The 11,742-nt window shown below is 40.5% G+C and overlaps 1 pseudogene; it reads left to right on the top strand.

The window, feature by feature from the left end:
- The first annotated feature begins 858 nt into the window (after positions 1-858).
- Positions 859-11,450, top strand: LOC105825837 (annotated as a pseudogene).
- Positions 11,451-11,742: the final 292 nt, after the last annotated feature.

The raw sequence follows: 11,742 nt of genomic DNA, 5'->3' as shown, positions 1-11,742 counted from the left end.
TAAAAGCAACTACAACAAAGGAGAGATTACCTATAAGGAATGATTATTAGCTAAATTCTCAACAGGAAAATAACTGTCAATCTGGAATTGTGAAACTGTTTTCAAGAATAAGGGCAAAAAGGAAAGACATTTTCATATGAACAAAAACTATGTGAGTTTACTAGCAACAGTCCTATACTAAAGGAAATGCTAAAGGATTTCACTGGCACAGATGTAGCTCCAGAAAAAAGGTCTGAAATACAAGGATGAATCAAAAGCAAAGAAATAGAAATATATGTGGGCTGATCTGAATAATATTAACTATAAAAATGATACTTTATTTGTAGAGTTAAAAAAAATCCTAAAATTTGGGATATCTAAGATTTTTATATTGTTCTAGGGTGTGTGTGTGTGTGTGTGTGTGTGTGTATACCAAGCTAATAGAGGAAGGAATAAGGAAATGGGAGCAGAGACCGAGGCACTAAATCAATTAAAAAAAAAAGGCAAGACAGGAGAAAAAATAGAGCAGGTGTAACAGATAAGAAGTAACAGTGGTGGGGACTGATGGGATCCAGGCTGGAACATGCTGACGTTTGGCCACCTGGGGCCAGCAGGAGGGAGGTTGAGCAGCAACACAGTCCTGATCACTAGAGGCAGTCCCTCACTGGGACACCACTGCTGCTCCAGGGGCAGACTTGGTGAGAGTGTAGTGATCCGGGGCGCCACACCTGAACAGCAAGCCCACTCAAGCATGTTCGGGTATCATTAGTCTTAGGAGACCCAGTGCAGTGGGGCGTCGTGGCAGCCATTACACCAGGAGGCAGTGAGTTCAGAAGTTAGAGCAGCGTTCTGCTCCAGGAGAGCTCTCTGTAAGGCAGGATGGTGCTAGGGGTGGGAGTAGGGGATGCAGAGGGCTTGAGGCAGGAAGCTAGCAGCAGTTGCTTCTGCCAGGCATTCAGAGAGGACCACCGCACTGCGGGAAGACGGCGGTATGCTGGGGCGGGGTAACTGGGCAGAAACTAAGGGGAGACTTCAGCCTGGTGCAGTGCAGAATGTTTGGGTAGTCCTCAAAGACACAGTCTTGAGGTTTGGTTCCTGGTTTCCAAGTGCTGAAGAGGATTGACACAGAGGAAGGCTAAAAGAATGTTGTCTTCCTAACCTCATGGTTCCTGTCCAATCACTCTCCCTCTATTAGGGAGAAGCATTTTTATTTGTATTTTCTGCTGGTGAATCTACACTCATAGATCTTCAGATTTCAGAAATTGCCCCTGCCTTTTTACTGAAATTCTAGGTACTAATGCATGCCTAAGATTGTAAGTAAGGAACAAAATCAAATGAGCCATGATGCTTTTTTTTTTTTTTTTTTTAAGCAAAACCTTTTCCCTAGGCAACAACCAAGTAGCAACATAAATTCTTTTAATACTATTTACGGATAGGCTTGTATAAATCATTACCAACTTAAAGAAATAAAACTATTGTAAGAAAGTTGTGGTGGTAAAAACGAAACAAAAATAGTGCCACCAGAGGTTGCATTTTTCTGTGGAAATATGATACCATCTATAACAAAGTATTAAATCCCCCCTTTTTTTTGGACTAGCAGCTCTGAGAGCCCCAAGAACCATCCATTTATTCATTTAACATTTATTGTGTGCTTTTCTACCTACATCAGGCCCTGTGCTGATGATAAAAAGGTGAATTAGACACGATCCTAGACTGTGAAAGCCTTACTGCTAGTAGAGGGAGAAAATATGTAAAGAAATAGCTAACAAGAACCAAAGGAAATATTTTAATAAAATGCTTTCCTAGATGAATAAACAAGAGCTAATATCTATTGTTGAACATAGTATGAAAAACTCTATATCGAGGATTAAATTGAATAATCAAAGTCAATATCAACAATCGAATGCAACCCTCACAGTAGGCATATGGGAGGGTGGGTGCTATAATTCTCTTGATTTTATAGATGAAGACACTGAGCTCAGAGAAGTTTAAAGATTTGCCTGGATTAGTAAATAGTGGAGCTGGGGTGCAAACCGGTGACCTCTGGCAGGTGAGAAAAGGTCAGTGAGAAAATGACTCTTGAAAAACAACTAGGTGTTTCCTGGTAAGGGGGCTGGAGGATGTGGGCAAGGGTAGGACAGCCCTTCAAAGAGAGAAGTGGGAAGGGGTTGGGAGGCAGGAGCACAATGGGGCCTGTTAGGGCAGCAGGGAACAGTCAGTAGAGCACCCAATGAAGTACGGGTGGGGACGGGGAGAAGGCTGGAGGAGAAGCAAGGGCCAAGGACAAGGACGAGGGCTTTGCAGGAAGGATTGAGAAATGGTGGATTTGTTCCATCCAAGGCACGAAGGCACGTAAGCAGGGAAGTGACAGGATTAGATTTGCATTTCAGAAAAATTGCTTTGGCAGCAGTGTAGATCAGGGAAAAGGAGGCAGGAAACTATTTTTCTTCCTGGCTCAGGAGGCCAGGAAAGTAATGCCACGCCTGAGAATATAGCCTGGAGAAACTCCCAAACATCTGCTCAAAGAGAGCAATGCTCCACTGTTTCTATTAACAAAAAACCCTAAAAGCCCTTCAATAGAGAATAAATAAATAAATTGTAGTAGAGTCCCATAATAGAATACCATATGGTAGTTAAAATGAATGAATTTTGCAACATGTGGCAACAGGAAGAAAAAATAAAATTAAGTGAAGAAAACAGGCTGCAGAGGATATATACAGTATGATGTCATTTTAGTAAAGACAAAAAAACCTACGAAGGAACGCTTTAAATTGTTTATGGATCTATAAATAGGGAAAGCACACCACATGCATGAGATTGATAACAGCAAATTTGTGAGAGTGCCCTGGGGAAGGAGGGACTTGGGGACCAGGAGACAGGCTAGTCAAGATGGGTTTAAATAAACTGGTAAATATGACAGTGTTAAGATTTTGATAAAACTAGTAGTCAGAACACAGTTGTTTATTATTCTCCGTACTCAACTGTCTATTTGAAATATAACAATTTTTAAAAGTTAAGCTATCCAAACGTGTATACTTTCTCCAACAAAGAGAAAGAAAGAAAAGAAAGAGAACACTCTGGCAGTGGCGCAGCCCAGGGATAGGGAACTGGGAGGCCCCTGCGGTGTCCTGCAGAGGAAGCAGGAACTGATGAAGCAACATCAGGGACAGGAGCCGGTGGGAAGCAGGTGACTATTGGGTCGTGGCAAGTAGGGGAGAGAGTTGAATCCAAATGACTCCGTGCTCTGGCTGGTGTTGCTGAGGGGGCGGCAGGGCCAATCACCAAGGAAGAGAACGTGGGAGAAGGAACAGGTTGGGCTGGGGTGTGGTGCCTGGTGATCAGCTTCAGACATGTTCAGCTTGAAGCTCTTCCAGGAAGAAACGTCCAATCTGCAATTTGATATTCAGGCTGGGGATTCAAGATCTCGGATAGAAATATAAATGTGATCATCACCATCTTTGGGGAAAAAGCAGGAGAATAAATGGGATTATAAATCTTACTTTAGGAATAAAAATGGATGTATACTATGCATAACAATTAAAATACATTTTAATGGAAGATAAGCTCAGGTATGAGAAGTATCATATGTAAGTAAAATACTAATCCTGACTTTTACTCATTTTATTTGAAACTTTTAAAAGAGGTAGTAACCTACCCCTTTGACAAATGACATGTCTATGGTCTGGAATATGTGTTGTCTTATCCCCTCAGCACCACGAGGAAGAACTTAATGTTGATCTACCATCAAAAAGGCATTGCCAAATCACCAATGGGAGACCAGCCTGCTGTTGGCAGCCCAGCTAATGCTCAGAATCACCTGGGGAATCTACAAAAGCAGTACAGATTCCAGAATGATCAAACCAGGATCCTGGGTACGGGGCCTGGGAAGCATAATTTTGAAAAGCTCCACGGTCAGGCTGGTCATTGGTTGGGTGTAGGAGCTGCACTAACATCTCCTGGACAGCAGCCGTCACCTGACATAGTGGGGTCTGTCTGCCTCTGGGTGACTACTGATCCTCCACTGGGACCTCGGGTAAGTTACTCAACCTCTTTGTGTCTCAGTTTCCTCATCCACAAAATGGGGATAAAAATAGTACCTACCTTTGGGGTAGTTGTAAGGATTAAATCATTAACTTACATCAAGTCTGGCATAATAGCATAAACATTCAATAAAAGATAATTACTATCACTATTATTTTTATTAACATATATGTCACAAGAGTACTGGCCCACCGTTTCTGCTACTATTTTTATTAACTAAAATATTCTAATGATATTTTTAAAAAGAATACAATTCTACACCTGAGTCCTTTGTACTAAGATTGTCACTTCTAATGTCTTCCAACCCTCCTGAGGTAGTTGCTTTCCCTCTTTTATTTCTTTGGCAAAGGACATTTATCCTGGAGCTATTGGCAACACGGAGGCATATTTTATGCACCAACTAGTCTGTGAGAATTTTGGCATTTAATAGAAGATGGATTCTTATTCAAATGGCTCTTATTACTATCCAGGTGCCTCAGCAGAGCTGATAGTATTCAGAGTTTCTGCCAGTTTCAGAGGCAGTATTTCTGCGGTTAAAAAACTTTGCTCCTAAGCAAATTTATAATAGCTTGTTGAATCTCAGGCCTGTGCATGTCCTAAAGACCTCATTAATTATATAGATTTCCTGAGTTAGAAATATCATGTAACAACCCAGAATTTTGAAGGGAAAATTGCCTGAATTATTATGGTTCACATAGATTATTCATCCAAACACGTTCATAAGGGTTAAAAAGAACACATATACATTATACACATACTCTTTAGCAATCTTACTAATCATCTCATGCTAACCGTGCACCCTGGGTGTATTCTATGAATGATATTGTGCTGACTCATTTTGATCGTTAGAATTCTTCTACGTTGAAAGTTACTCAGTAGTTTTAATTTCATGAAAAGCTAATAAGTGTAAAATTTTCACCTATTAAGTGGCTAATGATTTCTAAACTATTACTAAAGCGAGCTAAGTTAAAATTTAGAGAGCTGAGTGAAAATATAGCCAAGTGAGAGAGGTCATGAAATGATGCAACATTAAAATTTCAACACATAAAAAAATGCTCAACCTTACTAGTCATTAGGGAAATGCAAATTAAAATCACAAGAAAATACCACTACATACCTACAAGAATGGCTAAAATCAGAAAAACTGACACTATACCTGTTGACCAGGATATGGAGGGATTCGACTTCTCATATACTGGGAATGCAAAAATGGTATAACCACTTTGACAAACAGTTTGACAGTTTCTTATAAAGTTGAACATATGCTACTATTTGATCCAGCAATCTCACTGTTAGGTATTTTACCCAAGAGAAATGAAAACTTAAATTTCCACAAAAACCTTTCTGTAAATACTTACAGTAGCTTTATTCATAATTGTCCTAAACTGCAAAAAAACCCAAATGCCCTTCAATGGGTGAATGGATAAATAATATATGGTACAGCTATGTGGACAGCCAAATAATGACCCCTCCAAAGATACCCATGCCCTAATACCTGGAACCTTCTATGTTACCTTCTATGGCAAAGAAAGAAATGCAGATGTGCCTAAGTTAGGAGTCTTGACATGGGGAGATTCACATGCGTCCTTATGAGAGGAAGGCAAAGGGAGATTTGTCTCTAGACAGGCAGAAGAGGAGGATTTGTCACTGTCGAGGCAAAGGCTGGAGTAGCCATAAGCCAAGGAATGCCAGCAGCCACCAGAAGCCAGCAAAGAGCAGATTTGCCCCTAAATTCCCCAGAGGCCCTACCAACACCTTGACGTTGGCCCAGTAATACTGATTTTGAACTTCTGGCCTCCAGAACTATGACAGCATGAATTTCTGTTGCTTTAAGACACCAAATTTGTGGTAATTTGTTAAAGCAGCCATAGGAAACTGATGCCCCATACAAGGGAATATCACCCGGTGGTAAAAAGGAACGGACTATCGATGTATACAACAACATGAGTGAAGCTCAGATGCATTATGTTTAGTCAAAGAAACCAGACTCAAAAGTATATACACTGTATGATTTCCTTTATATAACATTCTTGAAAAGGCAAAACTATAGGGATAGAGAACAGATCAGTGGTGGCCAAGGGTTGGAGTTGATTACCAAGGAGCAGTCAAAAGAAGTTTTTTGGGATGACAGAACGGTTCGAATCTTGATTGTGATGGTGGTCTACATTTATTTGTGAAAACTCATAAAACTGTACACCAAAGAAATTTTACTGTATGTGTATTTAAAAGTAAAATCTAAAAAATAGCTCAAGCTTTAGTGGCCAGGGAAAATGGTGAAATCTTAAACTTCAAAGATTATATAACACAGGTCCCTGTCCTAAGAGGCACTGGTTTGCAGCTGAGACCTCAATCAGAAAATCTTCCACCAAAGGAGAAGTGAACCCTTTGGTGGTTGACAACATACACAACACCAAAGAGTGGAACTGAGTGCATATTCTTGCCGGCCACTGGAGAGAGAACACAAACAGCTCCTAGGAGAGAAAAGAGAAAGCTCTAGGGCCATGAGACAAGAGAGAAGCCTCGTTTTTAAGCACTTGGTAATAGAGCTCTACATTTGTATGATGTTTTAAAGGGAACCTTCAAGAACTGTCCTTAAGGTGAATTATAAACAACCAAAGACTGAGAATTTCTGCAAAAGGCCAAGGATACAAAAAGTGACATTCAAGTACACGCAGACCTGAATGGGACAAGATCGAAGAGGCACAGTACGGTTTGGACAGCACAAAATGGAAAGTGGACCAGAGCAGAGCCCATTCTCAGTGATATCAACCTCATTAAGGGTTTTCACTCAGAGGGGAATGGGTGCTTCTTGAAGAAGCAACATTGTTAATCTGTAGTATGTAATTATGCTTGATACAGTATTCTCATTACATATGCTAGTTCCATCATCATCAACAGTTCTGTTCCTTTCACAAAATTCAAAGTTGAAGTAACTCTTTTTGATATTGTTGCCATACAGTGTTGTTAATAAGAAGCAAGTTAAATGTTGGAGGATGTTTACCAAAAATGATCATTTGAGTTTTGAAATACTATAAATACCATCTCTGAAACTTGTGTGGTCCAAAAAATTAAGCACAAAGTGCAGAGTCTTGTTATTGTTCAGTTAATTAAATTATTCAGGGCAAGCAAGGACCAACAGACAAGATGGCTGAGAGTTCTATGAGGACAGCTCTGCCATTCGATCTATCCTGGTCCCTGCTGGACTTTGATATCATGTGGCAGCAGTTTATTGACATAAATATTCCTGGGGATGATTCTGGGTCCTGTGGCTGTCTGAGTCTTCTAGGATGGCAGCAAAAATGTGAGAAATCTCTGGGTTAGTTGGTATTTATCTTGATGGCCTAATCCAGAGAGATTGAGACAAGAATACACTGTGGACTCAGGGACTCATCTCAAACTCTGCACTTCTTAAGACTGGAAGTGTATGTGGCTTCCCTGCCTGGCCTGGGTCTCATCCTCTTATTCCTCTGTAGATGATAAGAATTTTAGGTGGCCCTCATTTGAGAATTGGGGCTGAACAGATAATGGAAGCCTATTGACAGTTGCGTTATATTTGAATTAATCTGATTCAAGGGTGTATTATCACTGTGAGATTTTTGTTGTTGTTGTTGTTGTTGTTTTGGGGGTTTTTTTTTCCAGTAAATGGAATTAATTCATTATCTTTGACAACAAGTTGAAAGCAGGCCAATTGTCTATTAAGCTAGCCCTAATTTGAGAAGGAAAAGAATGTTGTCATCTCAAAGTGCAGTGATACTGAGGCTACTTGCCCTTAGATCTATTCCTCATTCCTCTTCTGCCCTGAAGGACTGTTTCCCAGGCCCCTGTATCAGTCAGAGTCTGAGTTTTGCCAATGGGAGACAATGGTAGGCAGAATAATGGTCCCCCAAACATATCCATGCCCTAATCTCCAGAACCTGTGAAAATGTTATCTTACCTGGCAAAAGGGACTTTGTAGATGCGATTAAGGTTATAAACCTTGAGATGGGGAGATGACTCTGAAATATCCATGTGGATTCACTCTAATCAAATGAGCCCTTAAAATCAGAGAACTTTCTCTGGCTGGGAGCAGGAGAGATGAGGCAGAAGGGGAGTTCTGAGAAATTTGAAGCATGAGAAAGATTTAATCGGCTGTTGCTGGCTTTGAAGATGAAAGAAGAGGACCATGAACCAAGGAGTATGGCAGCCCGTAGAGACTGAAAATCACTCCTGTTTGACACCAAGCAAGGTAACAGGGACCTCAGTCCTATACCATCTTGGAGCTGAATTCTGCCAACAACCTGAATGAGCTTGGAAGCAGATTCATGCCTATGGCCTCCAGAAAGGAATGCAGTGCCACCAACATCTTGATTTTGTCCTTGTGAGACTCTAAACAGGGGATCCAACTGAACCACACTGTTCTTGGACTTCTGCCCAACCACTGTGACCCTTAGTGTTATGGTAGTATCAGTTCTTCCTATTGTCTCTCCAACCAGAGAGTCCCAAGATCTTCCTGCTATTGCTAACATCTGGGATACCTTCCATTCTCAGGTAGTCTTCTCAGCATCTTCCATCTCCTGTTTTATCAATTCACTGTGGTAAATTTCCTTTGCTTTAAATACTCTGAGTGGTTTCAGTGTCCTAATTTGACCCTGTGTGATAAATATAGGATAATACATCTCTTTCAGTTTTTTGTTGGTGATACAATCATTCATTCATTCAACAAACATTTATTGAAAGCTTGACTATTTATCAGTGGTGAACAGGGAAGACAAGGTCCTTGACCTCAATGAACTTTACATTTCAGTCAGACAGGCAGGATTTTAATTAGTAATTAAAATAAATATTATTAGGATAAAGGAAGAACAGGAGTCTATGAGAACATAAAGCAGGGAGTTTTTAAATTGATCTAGGGGCTTGGGAAAGACTCCATAAAGAGGAAATACTTAATGAGACTTAAATATTGAGTAGAATTAGATAATCCAAAAATATAATTAATAAGGTGAGGAAGGGGGTTTGCTGGAGAATAAGAGTAAAGCAACCCTGTTCTTATCCTGCTAGAACTTTCAATTCTTTCATTAAAAATTATTTCTGTCCTGACTCTGGTGATAATATTAAGGTATAGGTTTTGAATAAACACTATGAGTCAGCAGGGCTACATTAAGCTCATAAGCTTAGTCAATGTCCGATTCTTTTCTATGGAGAAGGAAAGATCAATAATGCCACGGAAAAAAAAAATAATGCCATGGAAAGGTTAATAAGATTTTCAAATATTCTAAAGTTGTGTTGGATGGCCTGACCCAGCACCCATTCTCTTTCTATCTTTTTCTTTTTCTTTTTTTTTTTTTTTTTTTGCCTACCCCAAATTCTTGTGCAACCAGCACCCATTCCCAATCCCTTTCTTGCCTATCTGCCACCCCATTCTCATTCAGAGGTTTCTTTCCCCAGCTTCCTGTAGCCCGGGGCATCCCTGAAACATAGGTCTGTTTAACCAGACTTAAGCAGGAGTTCATTGAGGAGTTTCTGTTTTCCTAATGAAAAGGACAGACTGGGCTTGTGTTGCTCTTCCCCTCTTCTTGCCATGAATTGGGATATAGTGTCTGAAATGGTAACAGCCACTTAGTGGTCATGAGTCAACAAATACAAGTTTAAAAGCCATTATTGTAAAGCATGGTCAATAGCAGAACAGCGTTCCCCAAGCCCTGTCTGCTAGAAAGAATCTGCATACATTAAAGAGGAAGAAACAGAGCCTTTTCCGTTGCTATATAAGCAATATATGTCAATTTTAGATAAATTACACATTATGGATGAGTTTTTTAAAAGAACCTAGATAGGACTTCTAGTTTCCCATCTGATGTGTATGAAGCTTAGAAGTCACCACTCCATCCTAACAACATGTAAAAAACTGAACAAATTGAAAGATAAAGAACTCTTCTTAGATCCAGAAGAGAGTGAGATCACAGGGCAAACTGCTGCCTTAGAGATTGGAGAGACAGGCAGGCAGAGACAGAGAATCACAACTTACTGGAGCAGAAACCTCTGTGGAACAAATGCCAGGGTAAAACATTTGAACTGTAATCGATGAATTAATAGAGGCTCAGTGTGGGCAACTCTAGAGTTAAAAATTCCAGGGGGACCGAGTCATAGGGGCACCCCACACTTTTGTGAGCTTTACCTCTGGGAGCTCTACTAGGTCCTCACAGTGAATATTGGAGAAAATTTCCCTCATGCTTCTGGCAGGAGGAGGGGAGAAGGAACCATTTTGAAGTATGCCAGAGCATTTTCTTCTTCCTAACAAGGCCTGGCTCAGGAGAAACTATTTTATTAATACTAGAGGAGGAGATCCTGTCTGGCAAAGGGCGTTGATAGAGAGTTACCAGAACTTGACACGGGTGGCAGACTACTGAGAAGACAACCACATACAGGCTGCAGACAAGAGAAGAGCTTTAGAAGAGACCAAAGCCGACATAACCCAATCTCTAGCTAGTGTTGGTTAACAAATAAATACATTGGCCAAGAGTGTACTCCAATTGCTGGACATCCAAGCCTCTCAACTTTGGAGAGTGGAGTCTTCCATCAATTGTATCTCAAGGCCATGGATATTCATCAAAAGAAAGTGGCTCAAAGAGAGATTGGTATTTTAACAGCAAATAAGAAAACACAATAATAGTACCTGCAAATATGGAGCACCCTATAAGGCGTATTTGGAAATCTATTGACTAAACAGTTCTGGAGAATGTGGGCCATGGTGTCAAGCATGGAAATAACCAGCCTGCAAGAACTGGCACACTGTTGAGAACAAATCCTCCTACTCAGAAACCACCAAGTCCTCCCACGTCAGGCCAGGAAATGTTGGGAGGGAATATTCCTTATAAAACCCTGGAACCTGTTAATCCCCCAAGAGTACCTAATGACTACATGATGAGTCCTGCCAGGTTTGGAAATCAGCATAGTCGAGGCAGGACAGCTTCTTTAAATGAGAGACCAGGGACACACAGTGGAAGTAGTGGGAAGTAGAGTCAAAGAAACAGTGGAAACAGCAGTATTGGCGATCCCATTGCTGTGTCTACTCCTTCACCAACCTCTATTGGACCAGTTGCTAATAGTCCAACTCCTCCACCCCCACCTCCACCAGATAACATGCCCATGTTTGATGACTCCACCTCCACCTCCTCCACCTCCACCTCCAGTGGATCATGAAGATGAGGCAGCTGCAGTAATTCATATAATGATCCATGTACAGATGGGGATCCTGCTTTGGGCCCCCAAGAGTTGTGTTGAGAAAGTTGTTGCAATATATGACTATACAAAAGACAAGGCTGTCATTTATGGTGGGTGCGATCATTTGTGTTACAAAGAAGAATGATGATGGCTGGTACAAAGGCGTCTGCAATCGAGTGACTGGTCTGTTCCCTGGGCATTATGTTGAATCAATCATGCTCTATACTGATTAATTTTTTTTGCTTTTAAAGTAGGTTCTTATCATTAGTCAGTCATACTGTGGGACTATTATGGTTAAAAGAATTGTAATAATATGTTTTTAAATGTGCCCATATTTTCAGGACATGCTATTTTATTGGTATAACTGAATGTCTACCTGTAAGCATAAATCTTTGAAGCAGTTTAAATATTGCTAATCAGCAGTTTATACCAGAGGCTGTCCATAACTGATTATGCTTATGTACTTTCTTACACATTTTTAACTTTAGGACCAGCCTAAATATTCTGAAGTGGGGCATAATATTT

This window comes from Propithecus coquereli, unplaced genomic scaffold (assembly GCF_000956105.1).
Source record: "Propithecus coquereli isolate 6110/MARCELLA unplaced genomic scaffold, Pcoq_1.0 Scaffold83, whole genome shotgun sequence".
In the NCBI taxonomy this organism is placed as follows: domain Eukaryota; kingdom Metazoa; phylum Chordata; class Mammalia; order Primates; family Indriidae; genus Propithecus; species Propithecus coquereli.
Note: the sequence above shows the minus strand (reverse complement) of the source record. Positions and strands in the feature narration are given on the sequence as shown.